General features: G+C 38.2%; 1 non-coding gene across 1 annotated transcript; it reads right to left on the bottom strand.

The window, feature by feature from the left end:
• Positions 1 to 1550: 1550 nt before the first annotated feature.
• LOC111766425 (U6 spliceosomal RNA) lies at positions 1551 to 1654 on the bottom strand. The gene has a single exon (XR_002798480.1). It is a non-coding gene; the product is annotated as a U6 spliceosomal RNA (small nuclear RNA).
• Positions 1655 to 10633: the final 8979 nt, after the last annotated feature.

Genomic DNA, 10633 nt, shown 5'->3' with positions numbered 1-10633 from the left:
TAAATAAGCACTAATTTATATAAATGATTATTCCTGGAGCCCAAATTAGAGAAGCTAAGCAGGATGGAATGGTCATATAGAAATCTGCATATAGAAACTATTGGAAGAGGAAAAAAAGTTTTTCCTAAGGTCCTTGACCTACTCAGCCCCCAGGGCTCCCTCTCTTTGCAAGAGCTATAGGGGAAAGGCTTTGTATGACAAGATAGGGAAATGTAAGCTTAGCTTAAAATTCTATCTTCTAGGATGGGGAATTAAGAATCATAGATTGTCCTGTTATTTCCCAAATTTAAACCTTTTAGCAGGCTTAAAATGAAGGTAATCCAGTTACCAAATTTCAATAAGTAAAGGAAAAGTCCTTAAAACTATGGAAAGAGTTTTCTAAATTATAATTAAAACAGATTAAGCAACTATAATATATTCCAGAACTTACCAGTCTGTATGCTTTTAAGGTTATTCACAATTTTAGAATTTCATGAAAGAAAATAAGAGGTTTTAGCCTCCTGTGGAGGAAAAAAGAAAAATGAACTTTTCTTGCAAAAACTAGAATGGTTTCAATTTTATTTAGCTTGGGTGTAATCTTAGGATTATAGGATACTAATAAAACAAATGAACAGTATATATATTAATCTAAGATGATAAAAATTGTAATTTTTGATTTAATGAAATTAAGTTAAAAAAGAAAATGTAGATCTGTCCTAAAGTGAAATTATTAGTTTTCACAGAACAGAGTGAGGAAAGTAAGATAAAACTTAAATGGATAAAAGTCAATTCCATTGGTTGCCAACTGTAGTTTAGTAAGTTTATTTAAAGGTAAAGGTAATTAATCCCAGTGGTTATGGTTGGTTATAGGAAGTATTGCAAAAGCATCTTCTAAACTGAAGCATTTAAATGGCTAATTCCAGAAAGCCATTATTAAATAGAAACCTGAACCAATGCTGATAACAAAGAGTAACTTATGGTTATAGGAAATCATAAAGCATTTTCTAAACTGAAGTATTTAAATGGTTAATTCCAGGAAGCCATTACTAGATGGAAACCTAAACTGAAATTAAAAACAAAAAGTAACTTTGCAACAAAGAGACCTATCAGAAGCCACCTCAATCTGCATGTTAAGGTGATGGTAGGGGAAAGGTAACCTTTTTTTTTTTTTTAATATAAATATTCTTTATTTTTAAAGAAGTTTGAGATTACATAAATGTTACATCAAAACTATAGGGAATTCACATATACCCCACCCCTCCTCCCACACCACTTCCCCCCATTAACAACCTCTTTCATTAGCATGGCACATTTGTTAAAATTGATGCATTTATACTGAGACAATGCTACTAACCATGGATTATAGTTTACATTATGGTTTATGCTTTGCATTGCACCACAAAATAGCTTAATGACATTTTCATGCTAAGAGAACACATTGTACAAATGCAACAGTAATTTATTTTTTATTTTTTATGTTTTATTTTTCCGCTCTGATCCATAGTTTTCCCTTCATCCCGAGGACCCAGTATGGTGATGTCCACTCCACCTCTAAATCAAGAGGGGGCTTAAAAAATATGGAGCACTTCATGAATTTGTGCGTCATCCTTGTGCAGGGGCCATGCTAATCTTCTCTGTATCATTCCAATTTTAGTATATGCTCTGCTGAACAAGGAAAGATAACATCGATTCCACTGGGGATCTTAAGTTTTCAAAAATAATGGAGAAAGTTGTTTTTTCTCCAGTACTGTTAAAATAAAATACCTGTTAATGTAAAAAGGTGTAAAAGTAATAAGTAAAATACTAAAAATAGTTAAGTTCATTTAATATGTTATAAAGTACATTGGAAGTATTTAGAAAGTGTATAAAAAGTAAAAGAGATAGACTACAGTATTGTCAAACTCTCTTCTGCATTCAAACCGGGCCCCCAGTACCCTGCACAGTGCATCTCCATTTGAGTTATTAGCTAGGTCGGTCACTATGACCTTAAAACAATGAAAGTATTTACCACATCTCTGGACATGCTCCTGAAGTGGATGGGAAATACTTTGTGGTTTCTGACTCCTGTGGCAGCCAGTGATGGCCAGATTTAAAATGGACATTGCCTCCAGACTGGCTCTGTTTCAAAGTGCTGAAGGTTGCAGCAGGATGGTGAATCACTGGCGCCTCCCTCCAGGACCAATGGTGCTGCAGCATGCTGCCTGTGTGAAGGACACACCAAGTGGAGCCATAATTACCAGAGTAATGTGAGTAGAACTTAAACATAATTAGCGTTATGGCCTGTCCCCATGGAGAGACAATGTGTAAGGTATTGTAAGCCTGGAGCTTAGGTACATTAACTGCAGCTCAAAGAGGAACTTGTGCATTGATTAATATTAAGTACTGTACCTATATACCTGATAAATATAATATCTCTTCTATTCTAGATTATATGCAGAGAAATATTGAACATGTTAAAAGTCTTAGCAAACAATCCTTTTTCTAAGTAGTTAATGAATGTGCCTATAAGATAACAGATGGGCTCTCTTAAGTACTGCCTTTATTTTGCTTGCCATATGCTTGTCTTGTTGTTGCCTATATTGTCTTTGTGAGTTTATGACTAGGACAGTGCCTTTTCTCATACCTCTCTTAGCTGTCCTAGGCATAACCACCACTGTGGGAACTGTGGTTGGCAGTTTATGCCAAACCCACAATGTCTGCCACAATCTCTCCCTAGAGTTAATCAACAGCATAGAAGCAACTAGCCATCTCTTAGAAGCCTGTAGACAACAAATAGACTCCCTTTCCGCTGTGGTGCTAGAAAATCACAGAGCCCTAAACATGCTAACAGTGCTACGGGAAGGAACCTGCGTATTCCTCAAGGAATGTCATTTCTATGTAAATCACTCTGGAACAGTTTTAGCATCCAAAACCTCCAAGATCAAGCCCTTCAACTTCAGGAGGATGTAGCCTCTGGAAGCACCTGGCTTTTTTCCCTCCCATGGTCCAGTATGTCATGGCTGGCCCCTTTTTTGGGGCTGCTTATACCATCCATTATATCCTTTTAGTAGGACCATGTATCCCCCAAATTCTAACTAAGTTCGTTTCTTCCAGAATCAACATCTTTGAGAATGACTTAGTCACACAGGGATTTCATCCAGTTCCAACCATAGTGCCAGACCCACCTTCTCTGAACCTCAATTGACTAGTCAGAAAGTTTCAAACCTTACTGGCAGGAACTACTGCCCCTTACCAGCAGGAAGCAACTACAGAAGAATGAGCACCACTCTTCAGCTCCCTCTTAAGAATAAGGGTGTAAACTCTCTTAGGGGGGATTTGAGGAAGGTTAGTATAGGAAACAGGGAAGGCCAGACATGGTGTGAACATAGCCATGAGACCCCTCCTAGAAACCCCCTGAGGGAAGGCATCTGAGTGAGATAAAGCCATAGCTGTTAGAGCCAGAAAGCCTGCCAAGACCCTGGTCACAAGGTCCTGTTTGAAACTCCTAGGTTCAAAAGAAGACCAGATAACTCCAAAGAGAGTGGCTTCCCCACTGGTTCCCTGAAAGCTGACAGGCGAAGGTGAAAGGCAAACAATCAGGACAACAGATATCTGAGATCCCACCTTTATATGGCAAAAGGGGAGGAAGAAAGGCCTTAAAAAGGCCCGCCCTGGGGCCCCATGTGCACATCTCACCTGTAGCATGGCCCACATCCATGTCTCGGGTGTGTGCTTTCCTTTTTCTTGTTTCTTAATAAACTCTTGTTACTGGCATTATAAAAAAATTAAAAAGTAGAATATCAAAGGAATTACTTTAATTCTAGAGCTGGATATGGGTGAAATGTATCTTTTCTAGAACACTGTAAGATCATAAAAACCAGGTTTTACTGATGTGCAAAAATTCACACTCTTCCCCTTATACACACATACACACAAATTCACTCAAAAGACCTAATGGGGAAAAAAAAAGTGAGGTATAAGGCAGCATTCAATCTTCAACTAATGCTTATTCACCTGTTATTAAAATCAATCCTTGGACTTGATGCTCCCAGGATCCTTTTCATAAGGTCAAATAATTGTATTAAACCAAGAAAAAGAATTGCATGACATCAGGTCATTTACCTCGTTCCCTTGGCCTCAGGTTTGTCATCTTCCTGGGACTGAACACATCTACCCAACCTCCTAGAGATCTTAAAGGGTAAAGTAAAGTAGCATATCAGAATCTACTCTGAAAGGAAAAAAAAACTAAGCAAGACATAGAAATACAGTGTCATTACTAGATGGCTTTTTCAAATATCTTTTATGGACATATATTGGTGAGTCAGCTTTTCAGCTATTTGCTTAGTCCTGAGGGGTTTGAATAGGCCTATATCAACAGAGCCCGGCCTTGGATACAAAAGTTAAAGAGGGTGTCAGTGATGGTTGGAGATGAGCACATTGTCTTGAAGATATTGGAAGGTATGGGTGAGAGAGTTTACTGCAGAGGAAAGATGGATATGAATATGAAATGCTGTAAGGAATCTTTAGAAGGCAGCCATATAAAGTTAGAAAGAGAATGGCAAAAGCAAAACCAAACCAAACCAAGAGCAACAACAAAACCAAAACAGGTAGTAATAGCAAATAAGTAAAAGTGCCTGACACCTGAACTTGTTACCTTTGACCTCTAGCAAAAGTAGAATGAGAATAAAATATTTGTGGTGCCTAAAAGAGTGTTAGGAACATATATTTGCTGAATGAAATATTGGAACAAGCATTGAATGGGAAGTTAGTTCGGTATTATAATATTCAAGTGGAAAACACTTATTCATTCTGGTTTTTACACCAAAATGGAAATCAATATGAAAATCAAATCTGATTTACTTAAATTCTCTTTAAAATCTGCTTTTCAGGACCACATCTATCCTAGAGTATGTGAAAAAAGCTGACTGTTTCCTGTTCAATAACATTAGAAATGATTTTGAGTTGTAATAGTTGGCTGTTCTATTCCAGTATGTAGATTGTATTTAATCTAAAACTAATCTTTTTTTTTTTAAATTGGACAATAGTCCATGACTGTATGATGCATAACAACCAGAACAGTGGGCTACTGGTCTTAGGTGGTTGATTCTCCTTCTCTGAAACTATACAGGCCATTTTTATATAAAAACCAAAGTATAAGATTAAGTTTGTCAATTTAAATATTGAAGTTCTGTAGTACAGTTAGATTTCTTTAGGAAGCAGATATGTAAATTGAATTTGAGGGGGAAACGGACTTGGACCAATGAATAGGGCGTCTGCCTACCACATGGGAGGTCCGCGGTTCAAACCCCAGGCCTCCTTGACCCGTGTGGCGCAGGCCCATGAGCAGTGCTGATGCGTGCAAGGAGTGCCCTGCCACACAGGGGTGTCCCCTGTGTAGGGGAGCCCCATGTGCAAGGAATACACCACGCAAGGAGAGGTGCCCAGCACAAAAGAAAGTGCAGCCTACCCAAGGATGGCGCTGCACACATGGAGAGCTGACACAAACAGGATGATGCAACAAAAAGAAACACAGATTCCCTGTGCCGCTGATGAGGACAGAAGCAGTCACAGAAGAACACACAGCAAGTGGACACAGAAAGCAGACAACTGGGGGGTAGGGGGTAGGGGAGAGAAATAAATAAAAAATAAATCTTTAAAAAAATAAATTGAATTTGATTACTCAGGAGTTGATAATCCTATCTGCCATTCCCTTAGTGCCAAATTCTTGAAATCCAAGGGTTGCAAGAGAACTTAAGGATCATCTATCCTTCTGTCTCAATTTAAAATGGGAGGAATCAGGCTCACAGCAATAGGGCTGGCTACCCCTTGCTAACCTGTGTCTGAACCTGTGTCCAGAATCTTAGCTTGGGTTCTTCCCTCCAAAGTGCGCTGCCTCTGTACAAAATGACCTTACAGAGAAGCCGAGAAAATGAAATTTTTATTCCAAAACTTCTCCAGGAATAAACGGTGAGCTTGCAGATTAATATAAATGAATATTTTGGAGGGATTTTAAGCTAGGTATTGTTTGATTTGGAAGAGAGAGTGCAGTCCTAACTAACAAAAGTAATGCTTGCTGATTTAAATTACCTCTCAGTGTCCCCAAACCCAATAGAATTTTTTTTTAAAGATTTATTCATTTATTTCTCTCCCCTCCCCCACCTCCCCTGCCCCGTTTGTCCGCTCTCCGTGTCCATCCGCTGCATCCTCCTCTTTGTCCACCTCTGTTGTTGTCAGCGGCACGGGAATCTGTGTTTCTTTTTGTTGTGTCATCTTGCTGTGTCAGCTCTCTGCGTGGGCAGCGCCACTCCTGGACAGGCTGCACACTCCTTCATGCTGAGAGGCTCTCCCCACAGAGCGCACTTCCTGCACGTAGGGCACTCCTGCATGGCAAGGCACTCCCTGCGCATCAGCACCGCGCATGGGCCAGCCCCACATGGATCAAGGAGGCCTGGGGTTTGAACCGTGGACCTCCCATGTGGTAGACGGACGCCCCAACCACGGGGCCAAGTCCGCTTCCCTGGAATTTTTAAGTTTAGAGGAAACTAGGTATGAAGGAAAGACCAGTTTGAGGTACCTTATTTTAAGTGTTGTAATATATGTGATGATTGTTTTATTTAATCGTGCTTTCTGTTATATATGTTCCTAAGTATGTACACTTTTGTGGTAGAGACACTGCAGGCCAAATAATCCAGGCCAAGGGAGTTAATGCTGAAGTGCTTCCTTCCTCCTTCTCTTTCCTGCTGTGACAACCCTAGAGGCTTCCTGTTCTGGCTGGTGTTGCTACAAGATGGCCTAAGCCTGGTTGATCACCATGGAGATTTATATGAATAAGAAATGTTATCTTAAGCTATTCAGATTTGGGGGCTTATCTGATGGGCAGTTGGCATTAATTACTCATCTTTTAAAGTCATCATTGCTAAGATTCCATGCCTCTTTTCCTTTCATTCCCTGGGTCTCACTTAGGGGTCCATTGAATGTGACTTTCTATTGATCTAAAGTTTTCAGTAAGAATTTTTCGCTATCAAAGGAGAATGACCCCTTTTATTTTGTATTACATCCTAAGGCATTCTTTGTCAATTATATATATTCTTTAAAGGAGAGGGTATCTTGGTTTCTACTAAATATATCTTTTTGTACTAAAGTGCTGTCTATCGTTTTCTCCTTAAATAAGGGAGTGTGCTGGTTGTAGTTTGGAACAAGCTTTTTGCAAATTTGTGTCTGAAAAATCTAGCTGTATAAAGGTTAAGGTTGTGTTATTTTTCCCATTGTGGGCCAATTAAATATGACATGATGATGTCATCTCGTTCTTTATTATACTAATAATTACAATAATAACAATGATAACAATGTTTGCAGAGACAGTGAATTGTCCTCCTTTATTTTTCTCTTCTCTCTTCTCTCTTCTTTCTTTCACATGGAGTTTTAGCTGGGCATGTAGAAAACCAGCAAGAGACAGCATTTTCTAGGATCCCTTGCAGCTTGGTGTGATTAATGTGAGGGGAAATGATGTGTGCAACTTCCATTTTATCTTCTTAAAAGGAAATTGCTTACCGCCACTTCTTCTCTTTTCCTCTTTTTTTGCATGGACCAGTTTTAACCAAACAGATGAGGAAAATACTCCAGAGCAGTGCTTCACAAACATTAGTTTGCTAACTAATCACCAGAGATCTTGTTAAAATATTGATTTTAATTCAGAAGGTCTGGATGGGGCCTGTACTTTCACTTTTTTAACAAGGTCCCAGATAGTGTTGATATTTCTGGTCCAGGACCATGCTTGGAATAACCAGATATTAGAAGACGATAGACACAAAAAGTAGAAAAAACTGGAACTGTTGAGTGACCCCCAGGAAAAGAGCCATCTCATTTACCCTATTCCTCTCTGCATCACTTATTGAGAGATAAATTAACTTTGACCAGATCCACATGTTTTTGGATTTGTTAGCCTACACTCTAACAATTAAAATAATAATAATAGTAACTGTAGGAATCATTTATTGAGTGCTTACCATGTGGCAGACATTTACAGTCATTATTTATTATTCATAATATACCAATGAAGTGGAAACTCTTACTATATTCATTTTATGGTGAAGAAACTGAGGCAAGAAAGGGTCATTTGATTGATCCATACTTAAAAACTATTTGTAAATGGAAGCCCTGGTATTAAAATTGGATGTGACTGCCCTCACATGAAAAATGTATTACCAAAGGGACCACAGTTTGGTCTATTCATTTAAAATTGGGGCAGCTATCTTTTGGACCTCCTATGACTTTACCAGAGATTTTGCCTCATAGGTTTGTATTGACCACTCTGTTCTAGCCAACAAAGACACCAGGTCACTCTTTGCTATTCAAGAGACAGATGACCTAAGAGTGTTATTCTTTCTGCTCATTATTTATTCTTAGCCAATATTATAATATAAATAGACAGGTCATAGAAGAAGGCACTAATGTGCATGCTACACCTGAAGATAAAGAAGACCTGTCGTCTTTTACTGTTTCATTTTATTAGATCCTTGTCTTCTACTGATTAGCTAATTTTTGTCTCTGTTAAGATATGAGAGAGCAGAAAAGAAGGAGAGATGCTAATGGATTACAAACTTGGAAAGTCTGGCAGAGAGGCGAAACCTAACATACGAGCCTAATGTTCCTTTGGCCTTTGGGCTCCATGCCAATTAGAGCTGTTAGAGATTCTGATAGCCTAGAGAAGAGAAAATGCAAAACACTCAGGATACTTCCTACATCTGTGTCAACCTGGGAATGCCCTTCTGTATAGATGCAAAGTCAAACGACACACTGCATTTGTGGAGCAGTGTGGGGGAAGAATAATAGATGGATTAAGATGTTCTCCAAACACCACTCTGGATAAAAAGTGAAACCTCAAAAGGGGCATTTTCCCATTTCCAACTCCAGAATGGCATAATCCACCTCTAGTGCAAGCAGTTTAGGTCTATTATTTTTGTAACAGAATAACAATGCCATTTCTACTTAAAACTCCTCATGACCTTTCTAAAGGAGCTGTTTGTGTTTCACTTGTTCTGTTGTTTTTCTTCTTCTCTCTTGGAGATAACCGTGCTTTTATTATTTTTATTTTTTTAGGAAGCATCAGGGATTGAATCCAGGACCTCAAACATGTGGAGCAGGCACTCAACACTGAGCTACACATGCTCGCCCACTTTGCTTTTATAACAGGACAGTAATAGAAGGAGCAAGAACAGGGTAGGAAGACTGAAAAGTGGAAGAGGTAAAAGGAAATGAGGTTGTGCAAAACCATAGTAAGATGAAAAGAGGAGGTGAAAGAGCTAAAAAGGAGGAGAATTTGTCTGCATAGTACTAAATGTAAATTCTAGGATTCCAAGCTAAAAATATCAGAAAGGGCTTCCTAGATTTCTTACCATTGCAAAATTAATAGATCTCCAGTGAATAAGGTTCACTCCCACAATTTAGAAAGTCTAGATAATTGTTAGCTAAATGCTGGGACTATATAACAGGAGACTGGTATGTCTGCAGTACTCTTCCATTTGATCTGTTTCTTCACCTCTTATTCTCGTTGGGCATTGCTCAGCTCCACCATCTGCTCCTCTGCAACTAATATCCTCATCATGACCTCAGCTTGTTTAAAATTTTGAATTCCATCTCAGTGGAGTTTTTCCATTTCTTGCCTGTCTTCTCAGGGGATGTGGGTGGAGATGTCCCTTTCTAATATGAAAGTACTTGTTATACATTTCTTTCCTTTCTTTCAGGAGTCCATCCACACTTACAGAATTTACACATTTAAATTAATCCATTAGCATATAGTAATTAAACCATATATTAGTCTTCTCAGGTAATGTTTGTCTTTTAATACTCAAAGAAATTTTAGATATCCTGGTTGTAATTTTAGATATTCAGGCAGGACTATAGAAAATATTTTAGAACATGAAGGTCTTTTCCAGAGATTTGGTCTTATAAAATTTATAGCAACTGAATCTGAGTGTTTCTTGGGTGGAGGGAGCAAGGAAGAGGGTTGAGAGAGAGAGAGAAGGAGAGAAATACAGGGAGACTGAGTTAAAGTATTTAATTTCTTGTGACTTGGTATCAATATTTGTGATCAGTTTGATCAGAATATGTGCTTTCTTCTATTTACACAGATATAACAATAAGCCTCATTAAATAACATTAATGAATATAAAAGTACTTCAGAAGAACAACTAGATGAAAGAAACATTCTCTAATTTTCCAAAGAACTCTATTCAGTTTATGATGCAGATATAAGGTACTAGGCTCATTACACAGAGAATGGAGTTTGTAATCAACTCTGTAATTGATAAAGTATTGTAACTGAAGGACTCTACTCTTACTAGATAAAGGAGTGTTTGTGATTCTTAATTACTATTGCCAACTATCTGACTTGTAATCAATAATAAATATTCATTTATTGTAAACCCCTGAATTTGTTGTGGTTTATTATGCAACAATAGCTAACTGAAACATTTCTCCATAGATAACAAAATTTGAGTCAGAGGCCTCAGGAAATGATAAACATGCAAAAATCATCGATAGGTTCATGCAGAATTATAACATGGAATTAAGCGGTTATGAACATATTTTCACTTTGAGGTAGATACTTAGAAGTGATTGGGAGGGACAAGTAAGTTCTTAAATTTCTCTTTCCCCCTCTCTCTTTCTTTGGTCA

The sequence above is a fragment of the Dasypus novemcinctus genome, chromosome 13, assembly GCF_030445035.2.
Source record: "Dasypus novemcinctus isolate mDasNov1 chromosome 13, mDasNov1.1.hap2, whole genome shotgun sequence".
Classification (NCBI taxonomy): Eukaryota; Metazoa; Chordata; class Mammalia; order Cingulata; family Dasypodidae; genus Dasypus; species Dasypus novemcinctus.
Note: the sequence above shows the minus strand (reverse complement) of the source record. Positions and strands in the feature narration are given on the sequence as shown.